At 32.8% G+C, this 20,232-nt stretch overlaps 1 pseudogene; it reads right to left on the bottom strand.

The window, feature by feature from the left end:
- Positions 1 to 17,353: 17,353 nt before the first annotated feature.
- Positions 17,354 to 17,476, bottom strand: LOC122096000 (annotated as a pseudogene).
- Between the last annotated feature and the right edge of the window lie 2,756 nt (positions 17,477 to 20,232).

The following is a 20,232-nucleotide window of genomic DNA, read 5'->3' as shown; positions in this document are numbered from 1 at the left end:
TTATATATAGTCTCTGAAGATAAAAAGAGTCTCTATCTTGCAAAATTGTCCTTCCAAAGTCATGTTATTACAAATAAAATGATATGAAAATGTGAATGTTAAAGACAAGTAAAAACATTCCTGCAAACAAGCATTGAGTAAATCTAATGACAATTAATGTGGCCCATATCATATATTTGTGAGTTTTTTAAATTCCTCACAGAAAATAAATTGTTATATCAGAAATGGATCTTAATTAAGAGAAACAAAGTCATGATGAAGTACAATGAAATGTAGACCTTCCCTATATAATTTATAATTAACATTTTGTTCCATATAATATCAAAATATGATTACAACAGTGAATATATTTGTACATTACATATATTTATGCATTGAAATGAATGAAAGGTGTAATACAAAAATATGGTTGGGTGAAATTGTACATGTTTTGTGAATATTATTACCCAGGAAGTTTGAAATTAATGGTAAATATGAAACTAACTGTAATAGTATGTCATAATCTGTACAGTAACCACTAAAAAGAGATTTGTGTATTTGTGTGTTTGGCAGGAGAGAGGTCAGATCCTGGGGCTTGAACTCAGGGCCAGGGAGCTATCTCCAAGCACTTTGTTCAAGGAAAAGGGAAAAAAGCCCTTGAACCTTAGCTCTAATTCCATCTTTTGGGCAGTTAGAGAGAAGTGTCTCAAGGACTTACCTTCCTGGACTAGATTTGAACTACAATGCTCAGTTCTGAGATTCCTGAGTAGCTAGGATTATAGGCATGAACCACCTGCATGTATCATAAAAAGAGATTTTTTTCATTTTTTTATTGTGAAAATACTGTACAGAGGGGTTACAATTAAAGGACATAAGTCTCATATCTAAAATATACTTGGAACTCAAAAAATTAAATCCCCCAACAACAAATCCTCAAAGAAACAACTGTCCTATAAATAAGTGGGCTAAAGATTTAAAGAGAAACTTCTCTGAAGAAGAAAGAAAGATGGCCAATAGACACATGAAGAAATGCTCAACCTCCCTAGCCATAAAAAAATTGCAAATCAAAACAACATTAAGATACCACCTCACCCCAGTTAGAATGGCAAAAATCAAGAACTCTAATAACAACAGATGCTGGAGGGGATGTGGACAGAAGGGAACCTTACTTCATTGTTGGTGGGAGTGTAAACTTGTTCAACCACTTTGGAAAGCAGTATGGAGGTTCCTCAAAAGACTGCACATAGAGCTCCCCTATGACCCAGCAATCCCACTTTTGGGAATTTACCCAAATGTTTACAAACAAAACCACACTAAAGCTAACAGCACAACTATGTTTATTGCAGCGTTATTTACTATAACTAAGATATGGAACCAACCCAGATGCCCCTCAGTAGATGAATGGATCAAGAAAATGTGGTATATATACACAATGGAATTCTATGCCTCCATCAGAAAGAATGACATTGCCCCATTTGTTAGGAAATAAAAGGAGATTTTTTTAAAGCCTAATTGGTATGATACAAAATAGATTAAATCATTAAACTGAACCTCAAGTGATAGAAAAGAAAAAGGATAAAAATAGCAAAATAAAAAAGTTTTATGTCACCCTTATATTGACAAAAAAAAAATCTAAAAAAAAGCAAGAAAGAATGAGAGTAAATAATAGTAAAATTCATAGTAGATTATTAATTGAACTTTATTAATATTTATATAAAATAAATTATCAAAATGTTCTGATTAAAACATAGGAATTTTCAAAAGTGATAGAAGGAACAATATGCCGAAATCTATTATCTACAGGAAGGGCACTTTTCATATTAAGGTATCTGTAGGTTAACATTAATAGGACTGATAAGTATATACCATTTTAACACTAGTCTAAAGAAACTTGAAGTATATGAGTTTTTAGACAAAGTCACCTTAACACAAGGAAAATTATTAGGAATTAAAAATGTAGTATGATAAAGGTTGTTTTATGTATTCCCAAAAATAATCTTCCCTCTATAATTTCCAAATCATAATGCATTAAGACACATGAATCAAAATTTGATGAATTACAAAGAAGAGGACACTACCATTGCTCTCCATCAGAAATGGACAAATTGATAAATTAATCAGTAAGTAAGAACACAGTTAATTTAACTGTACTATTAATTGACTGGGTGTAATCAAAATTGTAGAATAAATCAACAGTGGGAGAAAATAAATAGACTGTTAAACTAATGATGAACGTAGAACATATTGTACGATAGGCAAAAGTCATCTGAACAAATTAAAATAATACCATGTATGCTCTCAGACCACAATGAAAGTAAACTAGAAATCAGCAGCATAAAAATAGCTAAAAATTCTATAATTCTTAGAAACTAGACAAGTATATGAAAATTGACATGCTTGCAAACATACCATGAGAATAGCACACTTTAAAGTTGTTTTAAAACTAGTATCTTATTCAACTTCTCTTGATCATATAAAGATGGCTATACAAAATCCTTCAATTTTTCATTAATGTATCTGTTGGTTAACATCAAAGGACTACATGACTAGAAAAAACTGAAAGATCTGAAAAAAATTAAGCATTCTCTTTCTGTATGTCCCTCCCTCCTTTCCTCCTCTATCCCAGCCTTTCTTTTCCTTCTACCATTTATTAATCAGGTTTTTTTCCTTTTCTTTTTCTTTTTTAATTAATGAAAGAGGAATCTGAATGATTCAAGGATTGCCTTTTGTGTTTTGTTTAATTTGGTGTTTTGGTATCAGAACAAATACATGAAATTCTTTTTTTTTCAAAAGAGGGGTTGTTTATGTCTGTGGCTATGTATATTCCTGAATTACAGTGTAGTTTTTCATTCTTAAAATTATTAGTGTTATAAATGGTTTAAATTTGTATGATTATTTTCTTAGAGTTCCTTACTTTCTCTACTTTTATAATGTGTCCAAGAAGACAAGTCTTCAGAGAGTTTCTCTTGACCTTTACATATGACTATATTCTCTAAAGCTTGAGGATCAGAAAGGATCACAAATCATTAGCACTTGGTTTCTGTTTTTATTGTGAATCAGTCTACAAAATAAATTTTGAAAAATATGATCTTCAGTTTCTTGTAGAGATAGCCTAATTTTCTGAACCTCGTGAATAGTTGTGATCCATATAACACATTTGAGAGTATTATATTTTTTGAAATATAATAAGACAATTTAAGTATATGTATATTTATATATAATATATAAGCTGATTAAGAAAACATACACTGATTTCACTTTTGTTGATAAATAGGAAATGAGACAATTTATTATGTGTTTTCGGCAGGTTAGTGAACTTTTGTTATAATTTAATTATTAAATTTTTGTTTGTAGCAAAATATGTGTTTGGAAAATATACTGGATTTAGTTATTCTCACAATAAGGTAAATCAGATAAACTAAATCTGGTTCTGGTGACAAGATATTTAAGTAAAATATATTGTTATGCTTCCGATTCTCTACACAAAATTTATGTGGAAATTCTGAGCCTTGATATAACATTAAGAAATGATTTATTCAAGAGTTAATTTATTTGAAATTGTTCTATTGTAACACAAATGCAATAGGACTTTCCTTATCAGAAAAGAAAAAGTCATCAGGGTGCACATATTAAAAAGGTCTCATATGAGGACAAATCAATAAGACAGCCATGAGCAGGCAAAGAAACAAAGCCTTCAGAGCCAATAAACCTGAAATCACCTTAAACATAGATTCCCAGACTCCATGGCTGTGAGAAAGTAAGTACATGCTGCTGTGTTCTTCCATCTGAAGCATTTGGTTAATGACAGAACTTTTAGGTAATACATACACAAAACTTAATCAGATGCTGGATGCCAGTGTTCATCGAATTTGGTCTCGCTACCAGAGCATTTGTTCAGCATTTACCATGTGTAAACAGCTCTACTTATCTGTACAAAAATACATGTAAAGCAACAACCATCCTACCTACCACCTCTGAACTGATAGAAGGAAAGCAAATGTTTAAGCTACTCGAATTTTATTTTCCTTCCTTGTATACATAAACTAGACTGTGAGTAAAAGCCAAGAGAAGATTAATGGTCTAGGATCCTGAAGTGAAATTTTGAACGTGAGCAGCCCAAAGATATCCTAATACTCTGCCAGCGGAAGCAAGCTTGTGTCTAACATATGTTCCAAACTCATGAGCACAGAAGACTTTCATGTGAAGAAGAGTAAATTTTACAAAGAGTTCAGGAAATTAAGAGCTACCAAACAGTCCTTAATATACACCCTATGTACAATTACTTACAAAATATTTGGGTTTGGTAAAAGTTGAGTGAATTAATAAATAAATAATGACAAGCACACAAGCAAATACAAATACAAATAAATGTGATTTCTTTTTTTTGCGCGGGGGGGGGAGGCCGGTCGTGAGGCCTGAATTCTGGGCGCTGTCCCTCAACTCTTCAGTTCAAGGCTAACGCTCTACCACTTGAGCCACAGCGCCACTTCTGGCTTTTTTTCTTTTTGCTTATGTGGTGTTGGGGAATCGAATCCAAGGCCTCATGCGTGCAAGGCAAGCGCTCTACCACTGAGCCACCTTCCCAGCCCCTAAATATGCTTTCTTATAGACTTGATCTTCTTTCTCTTTCTGAAACAAATCTGAGTTCTACAGAGTTAATGCTAACTTAGGTTCTCTTAGGGGATCTACTTCTTAATTAGGGTAGAAATACTTTAAGTCCCCTCATTGATATCAAGGATTAAGTTTCATACTTTAATATTTCAATTTTACAATATTTTTGCTTCTGTTGATGAGATTATATTTGACATTGTATTTGAGATTGTGTTTGATTTCATCATCTCTGAGTATGTTGCTAATAAATATGCAACTGAAAAGCTGGAATAATTTCACTGTGAATGACAAGAAAGAGTTAGAAAACCCTTATTTGCAACAGCAACCAGGTATTTGTGGGTGCCAGTTTTCTTTTTGAAATGAACAATTAGGTAAGGGAATGGTTATGCAATGTCTACTTGCTCTATGGTGATTATAGTCAAGTGTAGTTATTTTATATTCCTATTTTACATGGAGAACGTAGTAAAAATAAGTTGGGATTATAATAACATATTTACAATTTTATGAAGAGGAGATTTGTAAAAATATTTTATTGCTATTATAAAGGTGATGTACAGATAGTTATAGTTACTTAAGTCAGGTAAAGAGGACATTTCTTTTAGAACAATGTTCCTCCCTCAGAGAAACCAGTTTTTAAATTTTGAAACAACTTATAGCCTGTTCAGTTATTAGGAAAAATATCTACCACATAGAAACATTCAACTTGTTCATTTTAACTACAAATATTTTAACATATGTGCCTTCAAGTATTGATTTATTTAAAATTATATTAAATTATATTAACTAATATTGTATTTGCTATTCAAAATATATGGTAGAAAATTTTGACAAAAATGGAGTAAGTTTGAGAACAAAAATAGAAAAGAGACATTCTTAAGCTTATTCTCTCTCTCAAAAAAGGAATAATACCCAAAATGTGCATCTAGTTCAAATATATTTCATCTGCTTAGAAAACGTGATGATTGAAATATTTAGAAAGAGGTAAGGTCAATATATATCTTGCTTTGATACCTTGTATCCTATCTAGTAATCACTCTATGAATTCAAAATGGCTCTTAAAAATTGAGAAATAGACTATTGTGTTTACTCAGTAATCAAACTGATTTATCATTACAGGAAATGTAGTAAAGTGATCATTGACATTAATACTTTCCATATATTTTACTGCATTTGGCAATATCAACATTTTCCTGTTGCAAACTTAATTAGATGCTCTTATTGGAGTCAGGATAATTATAACATTTTTAAAGATGATGATACAAAATAAACTTCCAATGTTAGTTGCTGTTTTCCTGATTTCTCTGAAACATTTACACATCTTACGCTGAATTAAGACACATGCTACTTCTTAACTTGTTGAGGTGAATTGGAGTTATTTAATGTAAATATTAGAAATTTAAGTTAATTCTCATTTGCCATTATTTTGTATTGACCATAGAAAATGAACTTACCTTTGTATTTCAATGTTTTCATACACTCTTTCTTGTTTTTAATATCTTTAGCAAATTTACAAGCATTGTTTTCAGAGGAAATTGAAGTTCTCTAATCTGAAGTCTTGACTTTTGATACGTATGATAAGGCTGCAGGCTCTTGTTAAGGCAAATGTAAGGCACCAAAGTGAACATAGGCCATGGGCCATATGTTTTGTGCTTCTTTGTTTTGATTTTTTTTCCTGATGAATTCACCTTCCAGAAGAGGAGAATCAGGAATCAGTAGCAAACCAATAAATAACAATAGTAAACATGACAAACAGTAGTAAACAATAAAACAGTAGTAAACCAATACAAACAGAATAAAAATAGTAAACTTGGTAGTATTTTTATGGGATTTCCAGATTATATGTCTCTAATAAAAAGAAATCAAATGAAATAATCCTGTAAGTTTTCTTTGATTTTTTTGGGGGGAGGGGTATTAGTTTTTTTTTATTTTGTTTTTTTGGTCATGGTGTTTGAATTTGGTGTGTGGGCACTGTCCCTGTGCTTTTTCTCAAGGCTACCACTCTACCACTTTTTTTGATTAATTTTTATTTTATTGTAAAGATGGTGTACGGAGGGGTTACAGTTATGAGTAAGGTAATGAGTACATTTCTTGTCAAGCATTGTTTTCCCCTCCTTTATCTCCTACTATCCCTTTATTCTCCCCTCCCTCACTCTTGAAGTTGTAAAGTTTGTTTCCAACAGAGTGACTTGTGAGTCTCAGTGTTGCAATGGATCATCCTGTTTCCTTGTTTCAGCATTTTGTTATTCCCTTTCCTCTCCCCAAATTAGATAAATGTATATATAACATTCAGGGTGCTAAAATCAAATACAGTGACAACAGGGGTTATAGCATAGGGGCAAGTACAAACAAAAGAAACACAAAAAACACATAGTACATTAACAAGGTTGAGATGCCACCTCACCCCAGTTAGAATGCCTATAATCAAGAAATCTAATAACAATAGATGCCAAAGTGGATGTGGACAAAAGAGAACCCTGCTGCACTCCCTAATGAGAATGTAAACTTGTTCAACCACTCTGGAAAGCAGTATGGAGGTTCCTTAAAGGACTAAACATCGACCTCCCCTATTACCAAGCAATCCCACTTCTGGGCATTTACCCAAATGATCATAAAGGAGACCATACTAAAACTACCAGCACTACTATGTTTATCACAGCATTATTTACCGTAGCTAAGATATGGAACCAACCAAGATGCCCCTCAGTAGATAAAAGAAAGGGTGATACAGACAGACAGACACACACAATGGAATTTTATGCTTTCATCATAAATGAGTCATCACCCCATTTGTTAGGGAATGGAAGGACTTGGAAAAAATCATATTAAGTGAAGCAAGCCAGACCCAAAGAAATACAGGTCCCATGTTTTCCCTTATTTGCAATAATTGGTATAAGTCTAGGATAATCTTATCAGTTGAACAGAAAAGCTCAAAAGCTATGTACATATGATCATATAAGATGATGTTAAGCAAAATGAACTTCAAAATATGGACACAAGAGGCCACTCTACTACTTTGAACCACAGAAATATTTGAATTCTTGGTTAATTGGGGGTATGAGTGTCATGGCCTTTTCTGCCTGGGCTGGCTTTGAACCACAATTTTCAGATCTGGCATACATGTGTGAGCCAACAAAACCTGGCTCTCATAGATTTTTTTTAAATCATAATTGCTTTGACTCTTCAGAGCCTTTTATACTTCCATATAAATCTTTTCATTGCTTTTTCTATTTTTGTTAAATTATATTGAGAGATTTTTATAAAGTGTGCACTTAATCTAGAGATTAATTTGAGGACAATAGCTATTATTACAATATTACCCTTCCAGTCTGTTAGGATGTGATATTTTTCCATGTGCTAGTATTTTCAATTTCCTCTTTAACATCTTATGAATTTCCTCAGAGAAATCTTTCATACCATTAAATTTATTCATAAATATTCTATTTCTTGAGGTTATTGACAATAGAAATGTTATACTGATACTTTTTCTGTCTGTTCATTGCTGGTATATCAAAAAACTATCTAATTGATTTTTTGACCTGCTACTTTGTCTGGATGGAATCTATGTTTTTTTTGGGGGGATCCGGTCATGGGGCCTGAAGTCTGGGCCTGGGAGCTGTCCCTCTACTCTTCAGCTCAAGGCTAGCTCTCTACCACTTGAGCCACAGCGCCACTTCTGGCTTACTTTCTTTTTGTTTATGTGGTGCTGGGTAATCGAACCCAGGGCCTCAGGCATGCAAGGCAAGCGCTCTACCACTGAGCCACCTTCCTAGCCCCTCTATTTTTCTTTTGACTGCATCAGTTCATACCTCTACAAATAAAGACAACTTGATGTCTTCATTTTGGAATTGTATATCCATTATTTATTTCTTTTATTGATCTGGGTAGTAATTTGGTAACTAAAGGGAAATGATATATTTGAAATATGTGGCTAAGCATGGTGGCTAATGTTTAGCTATGTGGGAGACTGAGTCAAGCAGATCATATTCAGAGTGTATTGCCAAAATGATTTGCGAGACCCCGTCTGAACTAATAAAATATTTTAAACACCAACAGAAGGTATGGTATTAGGGTTATGTAAATAGGAGAAAGGTAGCCCAGGCCAGACCCTGTAAGATGGTACCTCTCAAAAACTATAAAACCCTTAAAAAACAAACCAACCAATAAAAAATTACACTAAAAACAAACGACAAAAACCTCAGGTGTGTTTCACGTGCTAGAATGCCTGAAAAACAAGTCAAAGACCCTGAGTTTGAATACCAGTGGTAACAAAACAAAAAAAAAGCAAATTTTAAAGTAATTATTAATAACAAAACTTAAGTGTTTATATTAAGGTGTTTAGATAAAATTATGTTTAGGAGAATCTATTCATAATCTACCAAAATATATTGCAAGAAACTTTTGCCTGGAATTAGAAATCCTTATAATAATGTGCAGAATTAGACAGATTATTGAAAGTGTTATTTCTTTCATATATTTATCCTCTTTGAATTAGCAAGTGCACAGGTACTAAAATACTAAACACTTAATGGTTTCTATAGAAACATCAACCACAACACACCATGAAATCTTAAGATACCATGAATATAGGACAACAACGGCACAGGAATTTGCAGTAGTGTTTAGGTCATTCTTTTCTGCTCTGTCCTTCATGGTCAGTACCTATTTTTATTTGCTCACATACATTTTACTCTATAGTTTTTTGGAAATACATTTTTTCTTCTGTTAGTCTTACATGTAAATCACTATAAGATTCAATTTTTTAACTCCATCTTGTTTTCTTATTTTGGTACAGATTTTCACTAGTTGTCAAAATACTATTTCAAAAAATACAGAATAGGTCATGTTATTTCCCCCAGTTTTTTTCTTAGTAAATTCTTTTATCTTTAAATTGAAAGCCATTCATCAAAGTTAAAAGCTGGCATGAATTGCTTATATTGTATTTTTCTTGTGTCATCTCATTAAAGTATCATTTATCCATTTGTTCAGGTTCCTAAAACTCTAGTTACTTGTCATGAACTAAAATAAAACTGGGGTACACTCTCAGGGAATACTGTTGCTTTGTTTTCACAAGATATAAATGAGAATATACAATGAAAGTAAAAAGAAGATACTTCTGGAAAAAGAGAAATCTTTTAAAAGTAAGAAATGGAGTAGTTTGGTGGTAATGGGATTTGGGAATGAAGAATAGTGTGACAAACCTTTTCAACAAGGACATCTAAGTCATAAGTTAAAATAGCCGACCATTGGAGATAAAGTAATAGATATATAATCCAGCAAAGAGAAGAGGCCACAACATTCTGAGACAGGATAAGCTGGATTTGCTCATCAGAAGGACATTTAAGAGAAGATTGCTGGGCAGAAGACGAAATGGAAAACAGATTGTTCAAAAATTTTTTCTACTAATATAAATCAACTATCTTTCATATATAAACTGCTTTTGTGTAAAAAAAAATCACCAACTCAACTCTTTCTCTTCGTTGTATCTGAAGGTGCAGTTTGATATCATTTGTATCATAATACTTAGCACATTTATAGGAGGTGTGTGCTGTGGAATAGAATATTTTGCTCAAAGAATTTTTTGTGATACTTATAGGTAGGAATTTTTGTGTCTTTTTTTTTTTTAAATTTTTGCTTTATTGTAAAGATGCTGTACAGAAGGGTTAGGAATTATTTCTGACTTCAATGAGAATGCCCTCTACTCTAAAACTATATCTTATTAAAGTATGCATTGTTTTATTTATTATTTATTTATTTATTTATTTATTTATTTATTGCCTGTCCTGGGGACTGAACTAAGGGTCTGGGTACTGTCCCTGTGCTTCTTTTGCTCAAGGCTAGTACTCTACCACTTGAGCCACAGAGCCACTTTTGGCTTTTTCTGCTAATGTGGTACTGAGGAATCAAACCCAGGGTTTCATACATGCTAGACAAGCAATCTACCACTAGACAAAATTCCTAGTCCCATTATTTTATTTTTATGTGGAACCGCTTTTTGTATACTGGGAAGATCATTAATAGCCAGAAACTTGATTGATATAATATATAGTGATAAACATAAAAAGGATAAGAGTTTAAAATAAGCCAATGTTCTGATAGCTAAGAGTAGAAATAAAGCCTGGCTCAGCAATCATAGCAAAGACCCCTCCTATTGACCTGCTGCGTTGGTCTTCACCAATACTGTATGCGTGTCCTTGGACATCACATCATGCCGTGCTATTCCTGGAATATTGGCACATTACCAACAGTTTGATGGAACTCCACAGGTGAGTGCCCATGAGGAAAGCTAATGAACACATTGGATGTTCATACAAGCTATGTGGAAACTCTGATTGGGCCTGGAGACTAATACGACCCACATGGGCTTGGGAGTCACGTAGTCTCTCCTAGAAAGCCCTTATTTAACCCTTGCAAAAGGCATCCCAGGAGCTGTCTTCCACTGGGGCCTCGCCAATCTAGAGGGAGATCTGCTTCTCTTTTTTGTTCAATAAATCTTTTGCCATTTTTCTCCTACCTCCATGTCTCTGGACTCAATTTTCAACATTATAGAGACAAAGAAACTATTCCAGGCATCACAATTTCTCAATTGTAGCTATTTTGATTAAACAATTCATCAACCATAATTCTTTTTTTTTCAGTATTGTAATCTGGATGTAAATTCCTTTTCCATAATATTTCTTTCTTCATACTTAAATAGCAACTTTTCCCACTCAAACCACAATGCACTGACATGGAAATAATTTTATCATGTTATACAGTTATTTTTCCTATTCATTGAATGAGAAGGGTATCAATGTCATACCGTACAATCTTTCTAATTTCTATTCATTTGTTTAATTTTTTATGTATTTTAACTTTTTATGTATTTATTGGGATTTTCTACAAATCTGTGCAATCACATTCAATTTTAATAATAGATTCCAATGGTTCTAATACACAGTGATCTTGCAAATAAACTCGTTGTATAGTTGATGCATTTTGAGGTCTGTTTCCTAAAATGAAAATAGTAATTGCATAAGACAGTGGAAGACAAGAGCTGAGATACATCTTCTAACATTGATGTCCATACTACCATTCCTTGTCTTGATGTCCAGGAATAAGACAAGAGTTCCGACAAGTTTCTATTCCTTTAATGTATGTATAAATTATGTTCTTTAGAAATATTATCCCATATGCAGACCAGATATGATTCCTGCTTATCCTTGAATAAAATTTTGTTGTTCTTGATATCACAGCATCATTCCCAACAGGCATCTCCCTGTGTCCTTCACCCTCTCTTGATTCTCCCTCTTCCTCATCAGTTACCTGAATACTGTCCTCAGCTCCTTGCAGCCTCTGCTCAGGTACTGAGGGGCCAGTGTAGCAGGCTGCATCCTTATCCCACAAGTAAACTGCTTTTCTTACCTGTTTGGAATTTGGTCATTCCCCAAACAAATGACAAAAATTGAATGGTAGCTAGTAATAACTGGTAAACACTATTCTTGGGATTATATTGATTGTATTAAAAAATAATAATTCCTTTATAGTCAAGTTAAAAATGACATATGTCCAAATTTTGTTGCTAATTGTCAACAGCTAATTTGAAAGACTTGTTTTACTTTTTCAAAAATAAGAAACATAAATGGGAGAGAGAGTTTTTCCTAAATTATATGTAGACTTGTCCCCTGGGTGGTTCTAATTTTCTAGACTGAATTGTTAATCTCTGATAAAAATCACCCGTATTTCTCTAGGAATAGTTATTTCTCTTTTTTTAAGTTATACATCCTAGATATAAGATAGCATGAGAGATATTTGTCATACTTTAATTGAATTTAATAAGCAAATATGTTTTTATAAGCACATGCCATTTTATCTGAATTTTCTCTTTGCATGTTCATTGCTTTAAATCTATTTATACAGTCCCCAAGTTAACAACTGTACCAGACACAAACCAGGGAAGATATTATTCTGACAGCACCAAGCATTAGATCTGATTCCAGTATTAATTTTTTCCTGCTATAGAAATGTTCTTTTATGACCAAAGACTACTGCATATAAATATTTACAGAGAGATTATGTGCAGGAAATTTGTAAAGAAATGAACTCAAAATCTTACACTATTTCAAAAACAAAACATTGACAAAGCTGCCTGATTCAACTGAGCAAATCTGCATGATTTTTCACTGTTTTGACATAAATAGTTTTGAAGTATTAAGAATATCTTTGTCTTTCCAAATTAAATAACTTTGATAGAAATAGTTGACATAATTTCCAAGTTATATATTACAAAATTCAAGACTACTATATTTAGCAGTTTTTCATTCGACATTTTGTTACATTAATTTTTTATTTATTCAAATGTTATCTGAGTCAAATGGATACATGATAAAATACACAGAAGCAACTTAAGAACAATATCAATAAGAATAAAACTAATTCTAGATACAGTGTTTCTACAAGAGAATGCTAGTCTTTCTTTGCATGTTTTTCTATGTTTTTGATTATTGGTCAACTAATATACAGTGCAATTATGATCATTACGAAATTCCTTGTAATTGCACAATTGCATCTTGTTTTCACTACTCAAGATAAAGGTTCTATTGAAATTTTTATGCAATATATTCTGGATTATATTATCTAGCAGAGACATTTTTAAATATTCCTATATCCACATTAGTAGCTTATCCTAAAATCACAATAATTTGCCAAGAATCATTTTCTTATGACTTTGGAATTAATCATTCTTCCCTTTTGGAACTGAATTTAACACAGCCAAAACCACATGTGGACTTTTTAGTATCATTCATTCTGCCTTCACAATGCATATCCAACCTTATTATATGCCGTTAGAATCGATGTTCATCAAGTAAAATTGAAGTCTGGCTCAAGGAGTCCTTGATTCTCAGTTGCTAATCAGAAAGCAAAAGAAACCACATGTATTGTTTTAACAAAGACACCATCACATATAGGATAAATTAGACAGTGGAGAGTACAAAAACGCAATGGGATTCAGGTTTATTTGATATGTAATGATATAGTCTAATTAATTCATTCCATTTCAGTTGAATGTCTCTCTAGGCCTTGCCACTGAATTCTTTAGATGCAGTATTATTATTAAATATAATGAAACAGTATTATTAACATTTTTATTTTAGTTTACTGGAGAAGATGGTAACAGGAGACCTCTTGTGGTCAAAGCAGCAGCAAAGTGAATTTCTTTGACCTAAATAATGAATGAAATCTCAGAGAATAATCACAAAAGAAACAATACAACATCATCTTTAAAATAAATCTCTTGAGAATGAGTTAGCAATTTTAAAACAAGAAAACATAATTAACACGATTATTTAAAAAAAAAGCTCATTCTATAACATTCCACTTCTAGGTCAATGAGGTGATACCATACATGATGTACATTATGGTTTTATTTAATAATCTATAGAGTAGAGACAATCACAATATTAGACACACAACAATGCTCATTATTTAGGAGTCATTCCTCCAACCCCTTTTGTCACTTCGATTTGTAATTAAGACTAATATTCCAAGGTAGGCAGAAAATCTGACACTAGTGGATCTCTGTAATCCCAAGTACTTAGGAGAATCAGAACATCATTACTATGGCTATAAGACAGTCTAGAAAAGTCTGTCAGATTCCAGCACTAAAATAACCAGTATGAAGTTGACTAGAGGCATAGATCAAGTGTCATATAGCGCCAGTGCCTCATGCATGAGATCTGAGTTAAAACTCTTCTACATGTAATAAAAAAATAAGAAAACATTTAAAAAGTTCTTATTAGTACACCTGATTTGTTTTTCAATACACTTTTATTGTAGAAATACTGTACAGAGGGGTTACAGTTACATGAGCAAGGTAATGAGTACATTTCCTATCAAGCATTGTTACCTTCTCCTTTTTCTGATTTCTAGAATCACGTATAGGAAGGACTCAGTCTTGTACTTCTTCAAAATGGCAGTTATCAAGACTTATGATGTTAATTCAGATAAAAGTGCAAACTAGAGATTAAGCAGCCTCTTGAAATGCATGCTCATTAGAGGGCAGCAGAGATAGGAAGACAAACAAGGAATCCTCATTGGAGGCAGTCATCATCTAGAAACATTCCTGGTGCATTGTTGCAGTTACTATAATTAGGCAGGCTAGAGCACCCCTCACACTCCATTACAAATACAGAGTTGGATAACAAGGTATGAAAAGGAGATACAATGTGCAATCTACTTTCTTGAGAGAACAGGTGTGGCTTAAAATGAAGTGAAAAATATCTGTAAAGAGCTGAACAATTTGTTTGATTATTCTTTTTGTAATTTTTTTTTATAGTTTTTAAATTTATTTTATGAATGTATGTATGCATGCATGTATGTATGTATGTTCAAGTTTGAACTCCAGGCCTGTGTGCTGTTCCTGAGCTTTTTGCTCAGGTGCTAGTGATCTACCATTTGATTCATACCACCTTTTCTAGACTTTTCTGAGTATTTATTGGAGCTGACAGTCACATGGCCTTGCCTGCTCTGGTTGCTTTGAAGCACAATCCTCAGATCTCAGTCTCTTGAGTAGCTAAGATTACATGAGCGAGCCACCAGTGCCCAGCTTTTTAATTGTTATTTGTAAGGAGTTGCACAGCGGGGTTTCCATTTCACAATTCTGGTAATGAGTGCAATACTTCACTTTCTCCCATTCCTCCCCATCTCTATGCACATAGTTCATTTCTAAATTTAGTGTAAATTGAACACAATGACTGCATTTGCACACCCTTTTTACTGTGTCCCTCTTTGTCCACCTACAAAACATGAAAATTCTACATGAGCATTTAAGTGTGAACAGAAGCTTGCATTGTGTAAATTTACCTTCCAACACAAAATAAGGATGTAGGAATCTGTCTTAACTTCCTAGAGGTAAGACAGGAAGGAAGAAGAGCAGGATATATGTCGCATCCACCTCGACCAGCAAGGGAGACACGACCCGGGATTCTTCTCAAAGTAGTTTATTCAGGAACCTTGATTATTAGATTCTCTCTCGCCCCGCACCCGCACTCCGGTTATAAGCCTCCTGGATGGCCAATCCCGAGGTGCCACGTGGCATATACCAATAGGGTTGCAAACACAGAAGCAAGCCAGTAGCCAAGTCATAGCCATATAAGGAGTTGTTTTTCACAGAGAGCACTCGCCATCGGGAAGGCGGAAGGCGGAAGCCAGCGCCATCTTTGGCTTGGCCGTGCCATGTGGCCGCGCCATCTTTGGCCAGCTCCCGCAGCTCTCCACAGATATAGGTTAAAATATGTTTGCATTGAAACATGGAAAATGGTTCTAGGCTATTTATAACAAAAAGTCCTTCAAAGCATATTCTGCTATATTGGTAGAAAATACCCAAGGTTACTTGTCATATTTATCAGTATTTTCAAAATAAATTAGTTTATTCCTAAGATTGACAGTGATTTTGTCAATTTTTGTGATTCTATTTTAACAGAATCACAAAAGCAATACATTCATTTGTGCTGTAGGAAAGATGATACTTATTTTATTAATAGGTACAATGTGGAACTATACATTCCATTTTCCTCAAAATGTAACCTTCCTTTGTGAATGCATACAGAAAAAAATAGTTCTATCAATGTAAATAATGTGATCTTCATAACTTTTAAAACTTTATAGTATGTTTAATTTAGTTTGTTTTATTTTGCACTTTTATATACTTATTTATTGAGAGTGTTTAAACAAGTTCCTGAGAATTATAAAACGATGAAATAGAATATAAAATTCTCAGTAGCTGGCTCTTCTAATGCAATATCCTGGAGAATGAATTTAGCATTCCCTTCCTAGAGTAGTGAATGGCTTTAATTTTGTGATGATGATTATGATAATGAAGGTGAGAAACAATGATGTTTTATGCACGTATAATAGAACAATGGATAATGACATTGCAGTAAAGGGATTTTTTTGTTGTTGACTGTGGGGCTTGAACTCTGGGCTTGGGCACTGTCCGTGTACTCTTCAGCTCAAGGCGAGCGATCTTCCGCTTGAGCCACAGCACCACTTCCAGTTTTCTAGTGGTTTATTGGAAATAAGAGTCTCATGGAATTTCCTCCCCAGGCTGGTGTTGAATCGTGATCCTCAGATCTCAACCTCCTGAGTAGCTGGGATTACAGGCATGAGCAACCGGTGCTCAGCAAGAGATTTATTACATTTAAACATATGTAGTATACATAGTCATTTTAAAGTAATGCCTATATATAATGCATATATAGGAAGGAAAACCTCATAGTAACCATATCAAAGATAATTTGGCATATGCATGTAGTTATGGAATTTGCTAGCTCCTTTCAGTCAGCGATAATAAGCATGTTAACTTATAATACATGTGCTCTTCTTCTAAAGTGTTCAGTATTAAATTAAAATATTTATTCAATTCCTCTAAGCATACAATGACATATTGCCTAACTTCATGTTAGCCTATTTTTATTAGTTCAATAAAATAGTTGAATATCTTAATGTATCAAATTAAGGAACACAGTTGTATTTATTCACAAAGGTACATTAAATTTTACTGTGATTTCAAGGCCTACTTGAACTTCCGACCATAAAACATAAAACTAAAATATACAGAAATAAAGTGCACATATCATAGCCATTAAGTAATTCCATAGTATTTAAAACTACTCATGAAATACATTCATAACATAATGAAAACTAATCTATGTTGGTTAAATAAACTTTCTAGTTATTGGCTAGAATATTTTCATATTTAAGAACTGATCATATTCTTTCTTTCCCCTCATGTCTCCCCATTCACAATAGACCATGAAAAGGACCTGGTGCTGAGTTGTATAAAGAGTGGGTTTATTATTTCTCCTCTTCCTCCTCTTATTACACAGCCTGCGGTAAGCATCAGGAGGCTAGATTCCACTTTTTTTGAATTGGAATTTTCATGGTTTTTCCCCATTCACAATAGACCATGAAAAGGACCTGGTGCTGAGTTGTATAAAGAGTGGGTTTATTATTTCTCCTCTTCCTCCTCTTATTACACAGCCTGCGGTAAGCATCAGGAGGCTAGATTCCACTTTTTTTGAATTGGAATTTTCATGGTTTTTCAAAGTATTATTTGCAATGCAATTTTAAATCATATAAAATTGTGTTGTCCAATATGCTACTCTGAGCTGTATGTAATACTTTAAATATAAAGTTGTATTTATTAAGAAAATAGTAAGGCAAGATTTCAATAGATAGTCTTAAGTGACTAAAAACTAACATCTTATACTGAACAGAATTTAGGTTATTTTGTTAACCACCAAAATTTCTTTTGAGATCAGTGATATAGAAGATGCAAAATGGAAAATTGGCACAATATTTGGGAAGGAAATAGAATGTTTTAGTACCAAACAGACAGTAGCTAAGAAAATACAAGCTATCCAAATTCCATTCGTATGGATTAAATTATTTTGGAATAATGTAGAATATGCAAGTAGGCAAGACACAGACACTGCTTGAAAATTTTAAAACAAGATATACAAAAGAAGTTAAAAATGATTCCAAGACAGTTAATACTTCTGAAGAAGATATAGACTAACCAAAAGAGTCAGGCTTGGGCAAGGTGTTAGTAGCTCTTGACTGTAGTCCTAACTTCTCAGGAAGCTGAGATGTGAGAATTCATGAGATGCCTCTCCAATTAGCCAGCTAAGCGTTCGAAATGGATCTGTTAGAGAGCTACCTTTGATTAACACAAAAAAAGGCTAAGAGACAGTGAACAGATGGTAAGGTAAAGCAGAACAGGTATACCAAGAATGCTTAGAAGATGAACAGGTAAGAAATATGAACTTAATGCAAAAATATCATGCTGTTAATTACACAGACTTGAAAATGTTGTTAGTATTAAAAGCAAACTTGTCTCAAGGACACTAATTGCATGCTCTAAGGACTTGGAATTTGTCAGCTTACTGAGTACTTCTAAGCCTTGCTTAGCTTTGAATATATTTTACTATATAGCAGGGTAAAGTCTCATAGCAATTGTAGGACCATGATGTAAAAGGATACATATAAAATTTCTGAAACTGAAGTTTCAAATAAAACAGCCTTGATACATATTTTTAGCTATAATTTTATATTTCATTACTACACCCTATTCTTAGATTTCTAATAACCATTCACATGTAAAAGTCATAATTATCATTTATGTGAACTCCAATATTACATAATACAGCGAATCTAATTTCCATTCCCTTATAATGAACAATTAATTATATCTTATATGAAATGATTTATAATTATTATTGATGCATTGGAAAGAATCTACTTTATATGATATTTTGAATCCAATCTTAACTTATCTTTTATTCATAATAAAATACTATAATCATATCTTCCACACTACCATTAGCCACTCAACTTTACATAAATATTTCTCCCCACAGCCACATGATTTCCTCCCTACACATTATTTGAATACAAACTTACCATGAAGAAGAGGAAAACACAGGGAAGGAGAGGAAAAACTACTTCTAATTCCACTTTGAAAGGAAATTTCTTAGTAATTTCTATAAATATCTGCCTGCCTCAATTAAAATTCATATATCTTAGGTTTAACTAAATAAATAAACATATAAACTAAAAGTTAATTTCTAGCCCCCAATTCCTTTATAACTAATATCCCACTAAACCTGAAAGAATTACCAATACAGTTCATTCCTAGGGATTAAGTAACTTTAATTAGTGGATCTTTTAAGCACAATAGCTATTAGTAAGGGTATCTTTCTAGTTAGATACATTAATGATACAGAGGAAATGTATCAACAGCATTACCTTAGTATGTTCTTTTAGATCAAATGCAATAACTTATTTTAAATCATAGAAAGCATATGTTGATGTTCACGTTAGAGATTGCTAACAAGAATTCATAATTTAGGCCTTACTGCAAAATTTCTTGTTAAAAAAGCACTCCTGTTAAGTATAATGTATGAATGGATATAAACATATTTGTTGTGTGTTGTAATTTTTATGCAATGGTAATATAACTGACTGGTGATTTGGAGAAGATGTTATGAAAGCTATGTTTTTCTAAAGGAATTAGATTTTATTTAGTACTTAGTGTCTTTTGTTTCAAGATGATGCTAAGCAAAATGAACCCCAAGATAGGGACACAAATGGTTTTATCTTTCTTGCTGTTGATTTTAAAGTATTTATAATGTACTATGTGATTTTTCTCTTTTGTATGTTTTCTATATTATTAAGATAAATAGCACTGTCATTCATTCTATAGATGTATTCCATACCTACTGAGTATCAATCCTTGTACTTGATTCTTGAGATTAATAGCATATGTTTTCATATTTAATTGTGAAAGTTTTATTTGATAATTCAGTAAGCCTTTGAAAGCATGAATTTTGAATATATAACATGTATTATATCCTCTGATTTGTTTCCACTTTCATTGCATGCTTACTTTGGCCTTGTCTCTCAGCTTATCACTTTTTAAACTGGGATAAGGATGCCATTGATGTAAGAGTTTCAAGGAATAGTATTGCATATTTTTTTCTCAATAGATTTCATTAATAACTCAGTGTGAAGTAGATACAATATTTCTAACATAGGATGGATGCTAATTTCTCCTCTGGTAAATAAAATATGATTTTAAAACCTAATTTAATGAAGAAATTGGCT

The sequence above is a fragment of the Dipodomys spectabilis genome, unplaced genomic scaffold (genome assembly GCF_019054845.1).
Source record: "Dipodomys spectabilis isolate Male_0828 unplaced genomic scaffold, ASM1905484v1 ptg000363l, whole genome shotgun sequence".
Taxonomy (NCBI): Eukaryota; Metazoa; Chordata; class Mammalia; order Rodentia; family Heteromyidae; genus Dipodomys; species Dipodomys spectabilis.
Note: the sequence above shows the minus strand (reverse complement) of the source record. Positions and strands in the feature narration are given on the sequence as shown.